The 17,431-nt window shown below is 41.5% G+C and overlaps 1 pseudogene; it reads left to right on the forward strand.

Annotated features, from left to right (window-relative positions):
- The first annotated feature begins 12,275 nt into the window (after positions 1–12,275).
- On the forward strand, positions 12,276–14,548 carry LOC144901266 (uncharacterized; annotated as a pseudogene).
- The last annotated feature ends 2,883 nt before the right edge of the window (positions 14,549–17,431 follow it).

Consider the following 17,431-nt stretch of genomic DNA (forward strand, 5'->3'; position numbering starts at 1 on the left):
TGGTTGTGGTTCATAAACACTGTAGCAGGCAGTTAACTGCATCATAAACAAATGCCCAAATGTTACAAAGCCGCTAACTCCAGATAAACTCTCTGTCTTATTCTTTTATGTTGCATCCTAAATATTGCACTTTTCACTTGCACAATCAAGCAGAGCCACGTATGATACGTGTTCCCTGGATTCAAGCACTAAAAATAGCCCGTCATCCATAATAATCCCAAATAAAATACAACTATATCTCCCAACATACCCTCTTTTGTTTATAATGCTATTATTATGTTTAAATGTTTCTTTGTAGGTTTGTGGCATAGCATGTGTGTGTGTGAGGCCGAGGGCCGGGGGGCGTATGTGATCATGAACACTCATGATCACATTTGAGGACCACTTTAACAATACACATGTGATCAATTATTTCATTACATTTTAAGGGGAAGTTCAGCTTTTGCACTCTTGGATCTTCAAAATGGAGCTTCAAAATGCAAAAAGAAGAAACACAAATCAATCCTGAGTGAGCATTCATTCATTCATTTTCTACCGCTTATCCTCATGAGGGTCACGGGGGTGCTGGAGCCTATCCCAGCTGTCTCCAGGCGAGAGGCGAGGTCCACCCTGGACTGGTGGCCAGCCAATCACAGGGCACATATAGACAAACAACCATTCACACTCACATTCATACCTATGGACAATTTGGAGTGGCCAATTAACCTAGCATGTTTTTGGAATGTGGGAGGAAACCGGAGTACCCGGAGAAAACCCACGCATGCACGGGGAGAACATGCAAACTCCACACAGAGATGGGCGAGGGTGGAATTGAACCCTCGTCTCCTAGCTGTCAGGCCTGTGCGCTAACCACTCCTGAGTGAGCAATTCATTGCAAATAATAATTAAAGCAGGGGTGTCAAACTGCCACATCACAGTTATGGTTACCATCAGGGGGCCACTTGTAGCTGCCAATATATGAATCTACTAAATATGAATATAACCTAATGATATTATTGCACATCTGCAGTACATTTTTTGTCCAAATGAAACAAATTGGGAAAAAGGTGAAGGACATTATTGACATTCATTATTCAGAGGTTTTCACAGGTCACATAAGTGGATGTAGTGGGCCACATTTAACCCCCCCCCCCGGCCTGTAGGTTGTTGTGTGCCTAAAAGTGAAAAGTTGAAGACCACAGCCTTTAAACGCTTTGGTAAAATCTTGGTAAAAAGGAGGATTCAATGTCATTTTTTGTCAGGCATTCACACTGTCACAATCTTTTGATGGCAAAGGCAAAAACGCCTTCTCTCTTTGAATGCGGGGGGTAAGCAAGGCCTCTCAGCCACTACTGCTGAGGTAATGGTAATGGTAATGGTAATGGTAATGGTAATGGTAATGGTAATGGTAATGGTTTTATTTCATTTGAACATGCATCAGATTCCAATTGAGTGCATCCCATAATCAGTTCCCAGTTCTACATGTCCAAAAGGAGTAGGAAGAAGCAAAGCTTATTAAATCCTACCCCTCCATCTGGTACTTTTACAATCAGTAACTGGTACATTTGTTCACTTCCTGCTTTCCATAATACAGTTTAAGGTTTTTTTTTTAATAATGTACCTGGTACCTCGTAGGAGGTGATATGAGCATCCAATGCCATAATGGGTACCATAGTAAGTGTAAATATAGTGATATATATAGCACATCATGACTGGTTCAAGACTCTTCATCCTTGTATTTAGCAAACATCAACTGCTTGTATTGTTTCTTGAATTGGCTCATCGTTGTGCATTGTTTGATTTCCTTACTCAATCCATTCCATAGTTTGATTCCACATACTGAAATGCTATGGCTAGCATAACGTAGTCCTAGCATAGAAGTGTTTCAAATGTACTTCTTCCCTGAGATCATATTTCTCCTCTCTTGTAGAGAAGTATTGGATGACATTTTTAGCTAATTGCTTATTTTTAGCCTTATGCATTATTTTAGCTGTTTGAAGATGAACTATATCAGCAAGTTGAAGTATTTGTCATTTTAGAAATAAGGAGTTAGTATGTTCTCTGTAGGCGGCATTATGAATTATCCTTACTGACCTTACTGACCTTGTAAGGGTGGACACAGTAAGTCGTGTGAAATTTCTTCAAAGATCCTGAGGGTTATAGAACAAAAAAGTCAAGTGGTAGACCCAAAAATAAGTCACCGGCCCCGAGTCAAAGTCTTTTCGTTGGCTATTCATCAAGACTTGGGACGGTGCATGCAGTCCAATTACCATCAAACGGCATCTGCAAGAGGAGGCCTTGTCTCCTTCAACGACACAAAATTGCACATTTGCACGAACCTGATGGCTTCCAACGTTGCTGTCATGACAAGAAGATCCTACCTGAGGTGTTTTCCACACAGCAGTTGAGGTGTTGCCATAATTAGGGTGCTTTTTCCTCCAGTGGAACAATGGTGCTTCAGGTTGTGCAGGGGCATCATTTGTATTTTGGTTCATTTGGCAATTTTTATGCTTGAAAATTCTTCATTTAGGCAAGATTGGCTGTATTCAAGCACAAAACAGAATGATTTATTAAATCATATTTTTTCAGAATTTTTTTTTCATAAAAAAGACCTAATACTTGCACTGGTCCTTATTAAAAATGGTGTTGAATTTACAGTAGTAACCAAATGTTTGGATGTACTTACTGCTGCAATTGGGGTGTGCCCATAAATATTACAAATATTATAGTACAAATATTTAACTTGTATTATGGCGCACATTGGGCCCACTTACTGATGACGGGAGATTAGGACCAGCATCCTTCTACTTTTTGATAATATGGTGGCCTGTTCTTAGCCTGGTTTAATGGTTTTATCAATCTTCTTCAATGTTTTTGATGCCAGTAGTTTGAGTCTTTGGAAACAGAACATCTTCTTCTTCCACCAGGACAGGATGCAGTTGACTGCTCAGTTGTAAATAATAAACTCTGCTGATGAAAATGTGAGAGTGGGATGAGAGACGTGAACATGTGGAGTCTTAGCCTGCAACAACTGCTGACCATCTGGCCTCAGTGTCACACAGACGTCTTCAATTCTGTGTACACACATTTGTGTTAAACCGAGGCTGTCCAAAATGTAGCCCATGGCTGTTTATTTTTTATTAGAAGTTAAATTAAAGTTAAAATATCACAAGAAAAAATACGTAATCTAATGTTCTAAAAAAGGCATAATATTATGAGGAAAAATAACATAATTTTAGCTGCATCCGTCCATTTTCTATGTTGCTTGTACTCACTAGGGTGAGGCAAGTGGCCTGGATTGGTCATTTTAGAAGCATAAAGTTGTACTAATAAAAAACTACATCCTTTTTTTCAAGTCCTAATATTATTGGAAACAAACAAAACAACAAATACAGTTGTTCTGGGGAAATTATGTTACATAAAAAGCTATAATATTATCGGAATAAAGTCAAAATATTCATTCATTCATTCATTTTCTACCGCTTATCCTCATGAGGGTCGCAGGGGTGCTGGAGCCTATCCCAGCTGTCTTGGGGCGAGAGGCGGGGTACACCCTGGACTGGTGGCCAGCCAATCACAGGGCACATATAGACAAATAACCACTCACACTCACATTCATACCTATGGACAATTTGGAGTGGCCAATTAACCTAGCATGTTTTTGGAATGTGGGAGGAAACCAGAGTACCCGGAGAAAACCCACGCATGCCCGGGGAGAACATAATCAAAATATAATGGGAATAAAAACCTAATTACAGAAAAGAAACATTTAAGAAATAGTCAGAAAACTATAAAAAGAAAAGACAAAAATAACGGCATAAATGGAAAAAAATCAGCCAATCTTCTTATGCTTATCCAAGGTCGGGTTGCAAGGACACCAACCTAGGCAGTAAATCGCCCAGACTTCCCACTCCATAGCTCCAGCTACTCCCAGCTGATCCCAAGGCATTCCCAGACCATTTGAGAGACGTAGTCTCTTCAACATCACGCGGGTCTTCCCCAAGGCCTCCTATCAGTTGGACCTGAACACATCCCCAGGGAGGCATCCTGTCCCAAGCCACCTCATCTGGTTTCTGGTTTCAATGCAGGGGAGCAGCCATTTTACTCGGATTTTCTCCCAAAGTCAAAATATTAAGAGAAAAAATAGAGAGAATAGAGAGAACAAATTCTCACCAGAAAGAAGTTAACAAGAGTAACGTCATAATATTATGAGGAAATTTTTGAGTCATTTTAGTAGTTTAGATTTGAAATATTGCAGAATTTTTTTTTTAAACTGTAATATTATGAGAGACAATTCAGAATTTTTGGAAAATTACATTGGGAAAAAGTTCTAATATTATGGGAATGACATCAAAATATTATGGGAATATTTTATAACATATGACAAGGAGAACATTTACAAAAATTCTTTATGAAGAAAATTTTAATGTTGGATTTTTTTAATGGGGAAAAAAATGAGAAAAGATTAAAGTTGATACTAATAAGATTTTTCGTCTGTCACTACGTTTACATGCAGTCAATATTCCGGTTAAGGTCAATATTCCGGTTAAGGTTAATAATCCGGTTTCTGAAACATTCGGAATAACATGCCTGAACAAACAGGGTTATTCTGTATACATGGTAGTTTTAAAGAGATGGGGATATCACGATCAAAACGGTGACACACGGACAACATCCCGACGCATGGAGAACGTCATGGCGCAATGTGCGTCATTTCCGCTTCTTCCTGTATACAAAAACGACACCAGCAAGGCGTATCATGAACAACCCGGGACATTTCACCACATCAATGAGGTTAGTTTCCTCCTCGCTGTTTTCCGTGTCAGTTTTTTTTCAAATTCAGTAGTTCCTGTCAAAGACCCAAGATACCTTTCGAATGGAACGTGCACAGAGCACAAATCAATATTCCTTTCGATGGGTTTATCCTGATAGGTGTATATATGACCCAATATTTATGTCAGAAAAGGAGTAAACCAGGGGTAATATTTGTTTTTTCAAAAGGTTTTTGGTGTTAACATGGCTGTGCGCAACCGGGTCATTGCTAATATTTCAGTTTTTTGACTACATGTAAACGTAGACTAGATCATTAGCTAAGAAGCAGTTTTTCCTTGATGTATATAGATATATATACGTATATATATATAACTTCTTAGCATATCAACATGTGTTGCTATAGGAAATGGCCCTTGCATCCTTTTATCGCAGGAAAAGGTTTGGATACCAAGCACACAAAATGCAACATATTTCTATTGCTGTCAATAAAAAATGTAATAAATGATGCCGCTATGGTTTGATGTGAACATCTGCACATTTCCACAACAGGACTCGTGCAAACATTTACATATTTGACAGTTTGGAACACAGTTTTAGAACCACACAAATGAAGCAGTCTACTTCATGGAACGTTGCTTTAGAGTGTGAGGGTTTTTTTTTTGCTTTTGATCAATGTGTCATGCGCCGGGACAAATATGGAGAGTTCTTTGTGAGGTCAGCGTATGTATCGTAAGTATGCAGTCAATCTGTAGTATCAAAAGTACTAGTAGTAATGTTGTTCCGTCACACAGCAATACTGTATCTGAAGGCCAGCCCAAAATGACTCACAAGTTCTTGCACGCATTTTACATTTGTTATTAATTATGTGTTTTCTAGACCAAGTGTTTCTTTCTGCATTCTTTGGGGTCACTAATGGTCACCAGCCCTTAAAAATCTGTCAATATTTGCAGCAGCGTCTTTTGCTTTGTATGTTCAAGGTCCGCCAAAAGTGTTAAGCAAACAGTATTCATTTTAGTTTTCCCAAAATGGATATGCATTTACATCAAATCTGTTATTCACAATAACATTAAAAAAAACAAAAAAACACTTATTATTATTTTTCGAATCATTGCTTCAAAAAGTTTTCCACAGCCCCGCCCAGTTACTGGTACCGGGTGCAGTCCAATAACATCAGCCAAAGAAGGCTTTCAAGACGAAAGAACTTCTTCAAAGGCATCGTCTCCTTCAATGAAACATGAAAATGTCATCCAATACTTCTCTACAAGAGAGGAGAAATATGATCTCAGGGAAGAAGTACATTTGAAACACTTCTATGCTAGGACTACGTTATGCTAGCCATAGCATTTCAGTATGTGGAATCAAACTATGGAATGGATTGAGTAAGGAAATCAAACAATGCACAACGATGAGCCAATTCAAGAAACAATACAAGCAGTTGATGTTTGCTAAATACAAGGATGAAGAGTCTTGAACCAGTCATGATGTGCTATATATATCACTATATTTACACTTACTATGGTACCCATTATGGCATTGGATGCTCATATCACCTCCTACGAGGTATGAGGTACATTATAAAAAAAAACACAAAAAAAACCTACCGGATGGAGGGGTAGGATTTAATAAGCTTTGCTTCTTCCTACTCCTTTTGGACATGTGGAACTGGGAACTGATTATGGGATGCACTCAATTGGAATCTGATGCATGTTCAAATGAAATAAAACCATTACCATTACCATTACCAATACCATTACCATTACCATTACCATTACCATTACCATTACCATTACCATTACCATTACCATGAAACTAAATTGCCCTTTTGGAATTTACATGAGAGCACCAAATATGGGAAGGCGGAAGAAAGTGAGAAAAATAATAAATTACAAATGTAACCTTAATGATCCTGATGGCTTCCAACGTTACTGGCATAACAAGGAGATCCCACCCCAAATGTTTTCCACACGACACAGTGGAGGTGCAATGGAACTTCAGGTTGTGCAGGGGCATCAAACAGCAGCTGGCTATGTGGAGATTGTAGAGGGCATCCCTCAGGCTGCAGTTCAAAATGCCTGCCTGACAAAGGACTTCTTTCAGAGGACTAACGTCACTCTTTTCAACCATGCTATGCGTTCCCCTGATCTAAATCCACCTAAGAACATTTGGGGATGGGTGTCAAGGGACGTTTACAGACAGTGGGTGCTATCAATGAAGGCATCTTCCCCACCGGGAGAAACATTTCCAGTCGCCTCCGGTAAACACTGGAATCAAGCATGCCCAAATCAATTTTTCATCAGATGAACAAGAATGGTGAATCTATTCAGTCCTTTTTGTGAACATCGACAGATGAACATCTCTTTCATTGGCGGTTTTGGGTTTACTGCCTGTTTGCTATACATTTCTTACTGAAATTTATTTTTGTCTCAATCCTATTTTGCATTTTTAAGCTCTACTTAGAAAGATTCTGCAATTCTGCAAAATTGAGTCCTGTAAGAGACTCATTGCAAGTTATCACAAATGCTTGATTGCAGTTGTTGCTGCTAAGAGTGGCCCAGTTATTCGGGTTGGGGGCAATCACTTTTTCATAATTTTAATGTCATAATTTAAGATTTTTTTTCGTTTTTTGTGGGAGCTACAGATCAAAGTCTTAATGCATCTTGTGTGTGAATTCCGAACTTGTAGGCAATGTATTTCTGTCTCAGTTGGTGGCAACAGTATTTTCCTTCAATCTGCAGCAACAGCTTGAATAGGAAAAAGACTGGAGTTGATGTGGCAGCGACATTATTGAATTTAAGTATGCATAAATAACTCGATAGCATAGCAGGAAGCTGGTGTTGTCTTTGGGGTTCAGTCACATCAAGAATCATGTTTTCAATTCAGGTATAAGTATAACGTAACCATAAGTAGCCGTAAATGTTAGTGTTGTCACTTTTATTCATCATTTATATGTATGGATATACATTTAAAATGCTTTCCTACATGTAAAACTAGCTTTCTGAAAGAGATTAATTGAATTTATATAATTTCTTATGGGGAAAATGTATTGGGTTAGTGTCCATTTTGTGGAAAGAATGAATGATGCTGACCAAGGTTCAACTGTATCAGCATTTCTACAAATGAGAATACTGCCAAAGCACACAGACACACAATGAAGTACTACAGTAGAATTTGCTTGTAATTGGGTTAAGTGCTACAACTCGTCATGAAGTTACCGTATATATCACGAGCGTAGAGTACACAGACACACATAAACACATAAGCCAATGCTTAGCAGAATGTCTGAAGGCCGACAGACTAACAAATGTGACACATGGCAGACTTGTTAAAGAAATGACTTAATCTTCAGGCAGGGGTTACTCGCTCACCTGTAAGGAAGTTAGATGATGCTCAAAACAAAGAGACTGCTGACAGGGATTAGCTCCTGTCTGGCTTACATGCTATGGACAACATGTATGTGTGGGAACACGAGTCCCTTTTTCATGCCATCCCATACACTGTCTCAGTGATGTAGTGATACCACATCCTTTACATCCTTTTGAGAATGCCATCATTATGCAGGCTAAACGAATACTGGCAACTAACATGGATGGCTTCATGAAAGAACATGTGCTGGGCCAAAGGCTCTGTGTCTGTTTTGGAAGTACACTAATCCCTCGTTTATGGTGGTTAATTGGTTTCAGGCCTGACTATGAAAAGTGAACTTCCACAAAGTCGGATTCCTTCTTTATAGTAAATGGAAAGCCTGTTTACAAACTTCTAAATACAGTTTTTAACATTATTCGAGCCCTCTCGACATGAAGTAGCACCCCTATAATAATCACCATTACACTCCTATTCCACATAATAATACAGAACGCAATAATGAATAAGTTAATAAGCCATCTAAGACAGCTTTGCTTGGGTAATGGCCTCAAAAGTAGCTCAAGTTTTTATTGGGGATTATTATATCTGTTGTGAGATCATTCAAACCTGCAAAACCTGCAATAAAATCCTGTTTTTGGTCTGGTGTGGCTATTCTAGCTGGAAGGCTATGAAGTGAACATCAACAAGAACAATAGGAGTGGAGAAGTAGAATGCCACTTGGACACAGGCCAAGGTCGGCTCAACCTCGGTTGGGTCGCCCGGAAGAGGGTATCTGTTGTAAGACCCGAAACACTCAGTGGCTCCAGGATGTTTTGAAGACTGATGTTGTCTATATAACCAGTGACAACCAGGAATAGACTGGTTGAAGACCATGAAGAGTGTGGTGACATCTGGAGAGACAGAGAACTGCCGGAAAGACGTCAACCTCGGGTGGGAAGGGTTGGCAGCCCAAACCACTTCTTCTGGGAGGAAGAACTCACAGCTAGCTACAGAACCCTCAAAGAAGAAATACCCCCAGGGGTGCCGGAGAGGGGGGGAGGATGAGCACCCCATCAGGATGACCCAGGAATAACAACAACGATAATGGAGTGTATGTTGAAGAGTGGAAGCAGTTTGCCGGGGATGTGGATCAGATCTTGGAAGTGACAGCCAAGGGGGATGTGGATCATCAGCTGAAAACGATGACCACCCTCATAGTGAACATTGCAGCTGAGCGATTTGGAACCGAGGCGCCCAAGCTCGCAGCATCAACATTTGCACCAGGTCACAGAGCAAGGAGGATCCAGAGAATAACCGCTAGACCCAAGCAGGGCACCGGCAACAATTTCCAACAGATTCCACAGCAGACTTCAACCTAAAGGAGCCCAGCCCTGGGAAGTGGAGGAAGTAGTGAGAAGAGCAAGATCAAGCTCAGCACCAGGCCTGGGTGACGTACCCTATGAGGTTTATAAGAACTGCCCGAAACTACAACATCGGTTTTGGAAGGCCTTGAAGGTGATCTGGAGGAGAGGGAAGGTTGCCCAGCCATGGAGGTATGCTGAGGTGTGTACATACCAAAGAGAAGTCTGAGAGCATTGACCAGTTCGGGATTATTTCCTTGCTCATCAGAGCCTCCATGGCATGGTCTCGTATGAGCTTCAAGCCTTAATAGTGCAGGTCCCTTGTTCGAAGAAAGGGCAAGGTCATAGTGCAGTAGCAGCAGTACCAAAAATCCACTGAACCCCTACCGGAGGTATAACAAGTCGTACTTGGTATCAAAATGTTCGTTAGAACCTCTACTTTTCAGAACTGGTGTTGTACTTTGAAAAAGTTGTGTATAACATAGTCAATTAACCCCTTTATTGCCGAAACACGCAAAAAAACGACACTTCCTCATACCTTCAATTTATTCAACCCAGGCACTATAAAACTTTGTTTGATGCCACTACAATGCTATTTCTTTATTAACAGAGGTCTGTGGATATCATCTGGACATCAGTGGTGGTGTAAAAATCCCAAGGGGGGTAGTCTGGGGCCCCAAAATGGGGATTTTAGCCCCTTTTTCTACTTTTTCTTCAGGAAAACACCCCTTGTGAGCCCAATTTCAACTCAGATAAGGAGTGTTTGGTATCAAAATGTTCGTTGGAACCTCTTCTTTTCAGAACTGGTGTTGTACTTTGAGAAAAATTTGTGTAACATGGTCAATTAACCCCTTTATTTCAGAAACACATTAAAAACGAAACTTCCGTACACCTTCAATTTCTTCGACCCCGTCACTATAAAACTTTGTTTGATCTCGATAAAGTGCTTTATTTCTTTTTAGCAAATGTCTGAAGAAACAATCTGTACACCAGTGGTGCAGTAAAAATCCCAGGGGGCTAGTCTTGGGCCCCCAAAACTTTTATCTTAGCCCCTTTTTTCTACTTTTTTTCGGGAAAAAGATCCTGTTGCAAACACCAGTGAATTTGTAACTGTACTCGGACTCTGAAGGTCACTTCAAAACTCGTTTACCTGTTTGAAACAGCTTAGCAGTATTTTCTTTACCAGTAAAAAAGTGCCTGCTACCAAATATTGACCAATGAGACCAATGCTAGTTTTCATCGCTTCTGCCATCCCCATCCCCATCCCCATTATCTTGCTCAACACGGACAGTATTCGGGCAGTCACTGCATTTGCATGCTTCGATGCACGGAAGTCCAACCTGGAGACATGGACATTTCGCTCCATCAATACAGCTTGAATCTTGACAGTACAGATGAGTGAGGTTCCTCAGATCACTGGGAGCCGATTCCTTCAAAGTTCGAATGCACACAAGGTTTTCTCCACTCTTGGTCCAGCCATATGCACAGGGGTCCCCAACTTCAGGTTTTGCTATGTGGCTGCTGCACCATACCATGGTCTGATATTTTGCCCGGAGTGCGTGCTGTTGAAAAGCATCCTCTGTAGGAGGGAGTGACACCACTGGCTTGTCGGTTGTTGATGAGTGGATGAGACGCAATTCATCCAAAGTTTTGCAATGTCTGTCCTTATGACCTTTGTAAATGAGGATACCGAATTTTCTTGCAGAATCCATTCCCACCTCTGGTCCAGGACTGTTGAATTCAGAAAGGCCTTTCAACTCATCTTGATGCTTTTGAAGCGCATTGAATGCAGTTCGTTTCCCTATTTTGAAAAATCCGCTAGTAGTGTCACATCCTGAAAGGGCGTGCATTGCTGGCAAAATGGAGCAGAGTAATGGCCCTACTTCTTCAGCAATCTTAGTCACTGGAATGAATCTCTCTTTTGTGGTGAATTTTCCGGCATGACCTGCGTGCATGTAGACCTCCCGACTCAACATTCCTCCACTCTGATAATGCAACAGCAACACAAGGACATCAGTGTCATCGCATCTGACGATGGTCCGTGGAAAGGAAGCTGAGTGTGTTGCATGTAACACAATTCTTGTGTCGGCTTCAGCTTGTGTCGAAGCCAGGTTCTCCATCGTACAAGGTCCTTCAGCAGATATTTGTTTCACTGTCTCTGGGTTCGGGTAACCCCCAGCAATCACCAGTGTTTTGTCTGGTGCAATCATGTCAGGTGCTCTCGCCTCTATATATTGACTAAGAAAATATATCAGTTCTGCTTTATTCTTTCCGGACTTGAGAAACTGTTTGTAGTTAGGAACTTTCCTATTCCCAATTACCTTGTGGGAAGCTCTATGTTCATGACTGTCCCCACGTCGTTGTCTTTCTCCTCCCTTGATGTTCAAGCTTGCATCTACATCATAACGGTCAAAGACCACCGTTTCGACTTCAATATGCAAGTCTGGATTTTTCAATAGTCTGGTCAGTCTTTTCAAGATGATCTGTCCCAAATCATCGAATGTCTGGAAGTGTGTTTCATTCACACTTTGTACAAGACTCATTCCATCAATTATGTATGCAGTTCGTGTGTAGGCTTCTGATTTCAGAACAGTTTCCTTCTGGCAACGTTCTTCAAGCTTGCTAGCAAGGTCTGATTTAGTCACCTTTCGCATGGCACCATCGTCATGGAATAATGCTGGCGGTACTGGGGTCAGCTCATACGACAAGACATCCTTCAGGTTGATTTCTCTGTGTCTTGCAACACAAAGCAATCGACGGAACAACACCTCTGGGTCAAGTAACAGCTTCTTGGCTTTATCAAACGATAGAGATTTCTTCATGCTCTCGAATGTTGTGGCCACAGACTTGGGTACTGCATCCCAAAAGTCTTTCTCTCCACCATCCACAAGTCGCTGGGCAATGAAATTATCCAGTATGCCTTTTCCCTTTCCTGGAATCGTTGTCAGGGACTGCACAACCGGTTTTGTGGCAATTTTCCCACTTGAGATATTCCCCTGGATCCCCCTGGGATTTTTACTGCACCACTGGTGTACAGATTGTTTCTTCAGACATTTGCTAAAAAGAAATAAAGCACTTTATCGAGATCAAACAAAGTTTTATAGTGACTGGGTCGAAGAAATTGAAGGTGTACAGAAGTTTCGTTTTTAATGTGTTTCTGAAATAAAGGGGTTAATTGACCATGTTACACAAATTTTTCTCAAAGTACAACACCAGTTCTGAAAAGAAGAGGTTCCAACGAACATTTTGATACCAAACACTCCTTATCTGAGTTGAAATTGGGCTCACAAGGGGTGTTTTCCTGAAGAAAAAGTAGAAAAAGGGGCTAAAATCCCCATTTTGGGGCCCCAGACTACCCCCCTTGGGATTTTTACACCACCACTGATGTCCAGATGATATCCACAGACCTCTGTTAATAAAGAAATAGCATTGTAGTGGCATCAAACAAAGTTTTATAGTGCCTGGGTTGAATAAATTGAAGGTATGAGGAAGTGTCGTTTTTTTGCGTGTTTCGGCAATAAAGGGGTTAATTGACTATGTTATACACAACTTTTTCAAAGTACAACACCAGTTCTGAAAAGTAGAGGTTCTAACGAACATTTTGATACCAAGTACGACTTGTTATACCTCCGGTAGGGGTATCTCGAAAACTAGAGCACTTTTTGGCCACCTGCTACTCCCCTATCACAGAGAGATTCCACTTCAGGCTAGAAGAAGAGCTGATCCCATCAGTAACGGAGAAGCCAGTGAAGAACCTCGGGAAGGTCTTCAATGGTAGCCGGAATGACCGTGACTCAATCAAGACAACCACTGTTGATTTAGAGAGTTGGTTGAGAACAGTGGATAAGTCTGGGCTCCCCGGAAAATTCAAGGCTTGGATATATCAACATGGAATTCTCCCATGAATCCTGTGGCTCTGCTTATTTATGAGGTTCCCATGACTGTAGTAGAAGGGTTTGACCAAAGAGTTAGCATTTATCTTCATAGATGGTAGCTTTGCCACACAGCTTAAGTAGCATTGGGTTGTATGGGAATATCAACAAGTTTCGGCTCCCCTTCAGCTCAGTCTGGGAGGAGTTCATCCTGGCACGGACACGGGAACACCTACAGTACTCAGGGTCCGGAGATGCTTAAGTGTCTGGGGCAGGAATTGTGGTGAGGACAGGGAGGAAGTGGAGGGCAGCGGAGGCAGTCCAGCAAGCTGAAACAAGAGTACAGGGTCCTTGGTACAGGGGCACAGGCAGGGCAGGACTTGGGTATGACCCGGTATAAGTCGGCCAATGTGAGGAAGAGCGGACTAGCAGAACCGTGGCCATGAAGCAGCAAGGTGCCTGGATGAAGTCGAAGCAGGCGATGGAGCGGCGCGTCACCTGGAAGAACATCTGGCAGTGGAACCCCCAGAGAATCAAATTCCGAATCCAGGGGGTCTATGATGTCCTCCCAAGCGCATCAAACCTGTGCACCTGGAGGAAAATAGAAACACCTGCATGCCCCCTGTGTTCCAAGGTAGGAACACTGGAGCACATCCTAAGCAGCTGCTCCAAGTGCGCTGAGTGAGGGTCGCTATTGTTGGAGACATGACCAAGTCCTAAAATCTGTCGCCGAGGCAATAAGCATGGGGATTGAGGTCAGCCGATGCACCCGGGCCACTTCCAAAGCCATCCAGCTTATCAAGGAAGGAGAAAAGCCACAGAAGACACCAAAGAACTACTCTGCAGGTGTGCTGCTCACGGCCCGAGACAGGTGATGAACTGGAAAGGCAGCTGAAAATTCCGCAACTTATCACCTAGTCCAATCTGAGACTGGATATCATCTTGGTCTCTGAGGCTACAAAACAACTGGTCTTGCTGGAGCTTACAGTTCCTTGGGAGGAGAGACTGGAGGAAGCACAGGAGAGAAAGAGGCAGAAGTACCAGGAGCTGGTAGAAGAATGTCGGCGGAACGGCTGGAGGACAGGATGCATGCCGGTGGAGGTTGGCTGTCGAGGATTTGCAAGCCACTCCCTGAACAAGGCCTATGGCACATTGGGCATAGCGGGTGCCAACTGGAGAAGAGCTATTAACAACAATGTGGCTCTGGCTGAAGAGGGGTGAGCAGTGGGGGCAGTAGAACGCCACTTGGACACAGGGTTGCCTGGATGAGGGTGTCTGTTGTAAGACCCGGAACACTCAGTGACTCCAGGAAACAACACTGATGATGTGTCCAAGTTAGTGCATCAGAAGATGTTTTGAAGACGGCTTCGGTAAATGGTACATGTTGAATACAGGAAGTGAACAAATACATCAGCCTCTGGTAATCTAGTATAAGTTGGCAAGTCCCAAAGTGACTGACAATGCAAAGCTTTTAAATGACTCTATGATCCTCTGCCACGTTGGATTTGGATTCACCACCAGTATTTAAGAGCCATATCTACTGAAACATATTCCAAAGATAGTGATATAATGGACATGGACATAAAGTACAGACTCTCAGCTTTCATTGGAGGGTATCCACATTCAAATTAGGAGTTTTAGCTCTTTAACATCGGCCACCGTCTTTTTGGACCAAAAGTAATTGGACAATTGACCAAAAGGCTTATTTCATGGGCAGGTTTGGGCAATTCATTTATCATATCACTATAAATTAAGCATATATAAGGGCTGGAATTGATCAGAACATTGTTCAGATTGAACAGAAAAAAACCCTCAGAGAAATGGCTACAATATTAGCAGTGGCAAAATCTACATCCTGGTACATCCTGAGAAAGAAAGGAGCCACTGGTCAACTCAGCAACGCAAAAAACCTGGACGTCCACGGAAGACAATGGTGGTAGATGTTGGCAGAATCATTTCCATGGTGAAGAGAAACCCCTTCAAAATAGCCAGTAACACCACTCAGCAGGAGGGAGGCCTATCAATACCCAAGTCTACCATAAAGAGAAGACTGCACTAAAGTAAATACAGAGGGTTCACTGCAAGGTACAGGCCACTCATAAGTCTGAAGAATAGAAAGGGTAGATTGGACTTTGCTGAGAAAGATCTAAAAAAGCAAGAATGTTTCTGGAAGAACATTCTTTGGACAGATGAAACCAATATCAATCTCTACCAGAATGATGGCAAGAAAAAAGTATGGCGAAAGCTTGGAACAGCTCATGATCCAAAGCACACTACTCCTGGGTAAAACACAGCAGAGGCAGTGTGATGGCTTGGGCCTGCATGGATGCCAGTGGCACTGGGTCACTAGTGTTTATTGATAATGCGACACAGGACAAAAGCAGCCGGATGAATTCGAGACATTCTACTTGCTCAGATCCAGTCAAATTAAGACACATTGATTGGGTGGGGTTCATAGTACAGATGGACAATGACCCAAAACATACATCAAAAGCAACCAAGGAGTTTAATAAAGCAAATAAGTGAATTCTTGAATGACCAAATCAGTCACCTGATCTCAACCCACTTGAGTATGCGTTTCATTTGTAAAAGACTAAACTTAGGACAGAAAGGCCCACAAACAAACAGCAAATGAAAGCTACTGCAGTAAGGGCCTGGCAGAGCATTGGAATGGAGGAAACCCAGCGTCTGGTGATGTCCATGAGTTCAACACTTCAAGAAGTCATTGCCAACTGAGGGTTTTCAACCAAGTCTTAGAAATGAACATTTAGTTTTCAGTTATTAAATTTGTCCAATTACTTTTGAGCCCTGAAACGAAGGGATTGTGTTTAAAAACTGCTTTAATTCCTTTTTGTTCAACCCGCTAAATTAAAGCTGAAAGTCTGCACTTGAACTACATCTAAACTGTGTCATTTCAAATACATTGTGGTAGTGTACAGTACCAAAAACTTTGTGTCTGTCCAAATATTTATGGACCTAACTGTAAATGAAGCTGATGCACTGCAGAAGAAACATGCTTGATTGGACTGTACAACAACTACAGAATCTTTACCTTGATTTCAGTCCACAAATGTAGTCAACTTTTTCATGTGATTTAAATTGTTAAATAAAACTGTCTTGAGTATGCAAACATTTGTACGTGTTGCCCCTCCACAACCTGGAGAAGGGTATGCATTGAAAATCCTGTGGTATAGAATAAGGAAGACAATCCACGATGACTTGACGTATATTTACCCTCAGGATTTATTCTTCCTCTCAAAAATAACAACACTTCAGATATCATAAGATGATTACATCAACAATTACTCATTTGTTTCCAGACACATTTCACATTTTTCAATTAGCCTGCTTCATGCTATTAACTGTACATTAAGGCTGGCTAGCATTAGCCATTTAGCTTATGCTCAAATGCTTTACAACACATTTTGTAACAAACATTTAGCAGACAGCTGTTTACTCTAGCAACTTTCTAAACTCTTTACAGCCGTTAGTATAAATTATCTTTACTTTGTACTAACGTGTGGTACAGCATAAGGAAGACAAAACACGATGACTTGACATATACGTATTTACCCTCAGGATCTATTCTTCCTCTGTCGTTTTGTCACCTACTCTATACCACCATTGCTGCTAGCACCCCCTACTGGACCTTGCGGTATTACACCCAAACGCCAACAATGGAGATTTGGTTATTTTAGAAACAAACATAGAGTGAATGCAGAGTCTCAGCACACCTGAAGATGCACAGGTGCGTCGGAAGCAGGCATAGCCAATAAAGTGTTCAAAAAGAGGTTCTGGCACACTGTGTCGCTCTCATTCATTAGTTTATTTAGATAACGTTTCGGTCCATTTGACCTTCATCAGACATATTATCCCATCTCCGCCCTACACATATATATGTATGTCCCCGATGGGTGCAGGCAACCAATCCGGGGACTTAGGAGGCGACCTGTTTTGATGAGTGTCACCTGTCGAAGGGCAATAACATTCATTTAACAGGTGTACAGATTTTAACATAATATGAAAAACATTTTTTTATACATAATTCAATTCAAACACAACACATAAACACATGTACAAATAGGGGCAACCATGCCAATGATT

This window comes from Doryrhamphus excisus, linkage group LG11, assembly GCF_037039965.1.
Source record: "Doryrhamphus excisus strain RoL-2023G ecotype Guam linkage group LG11, RoL_Dexc_Guam_v1.1, whole genome shotgun sequence".
NCBI lineage: Eukaryota > Metazoa > Chordata > Actinopteri > Syngnathiformes > Syngnathidae > Doryrhamphus > Doryrhamphus excisus.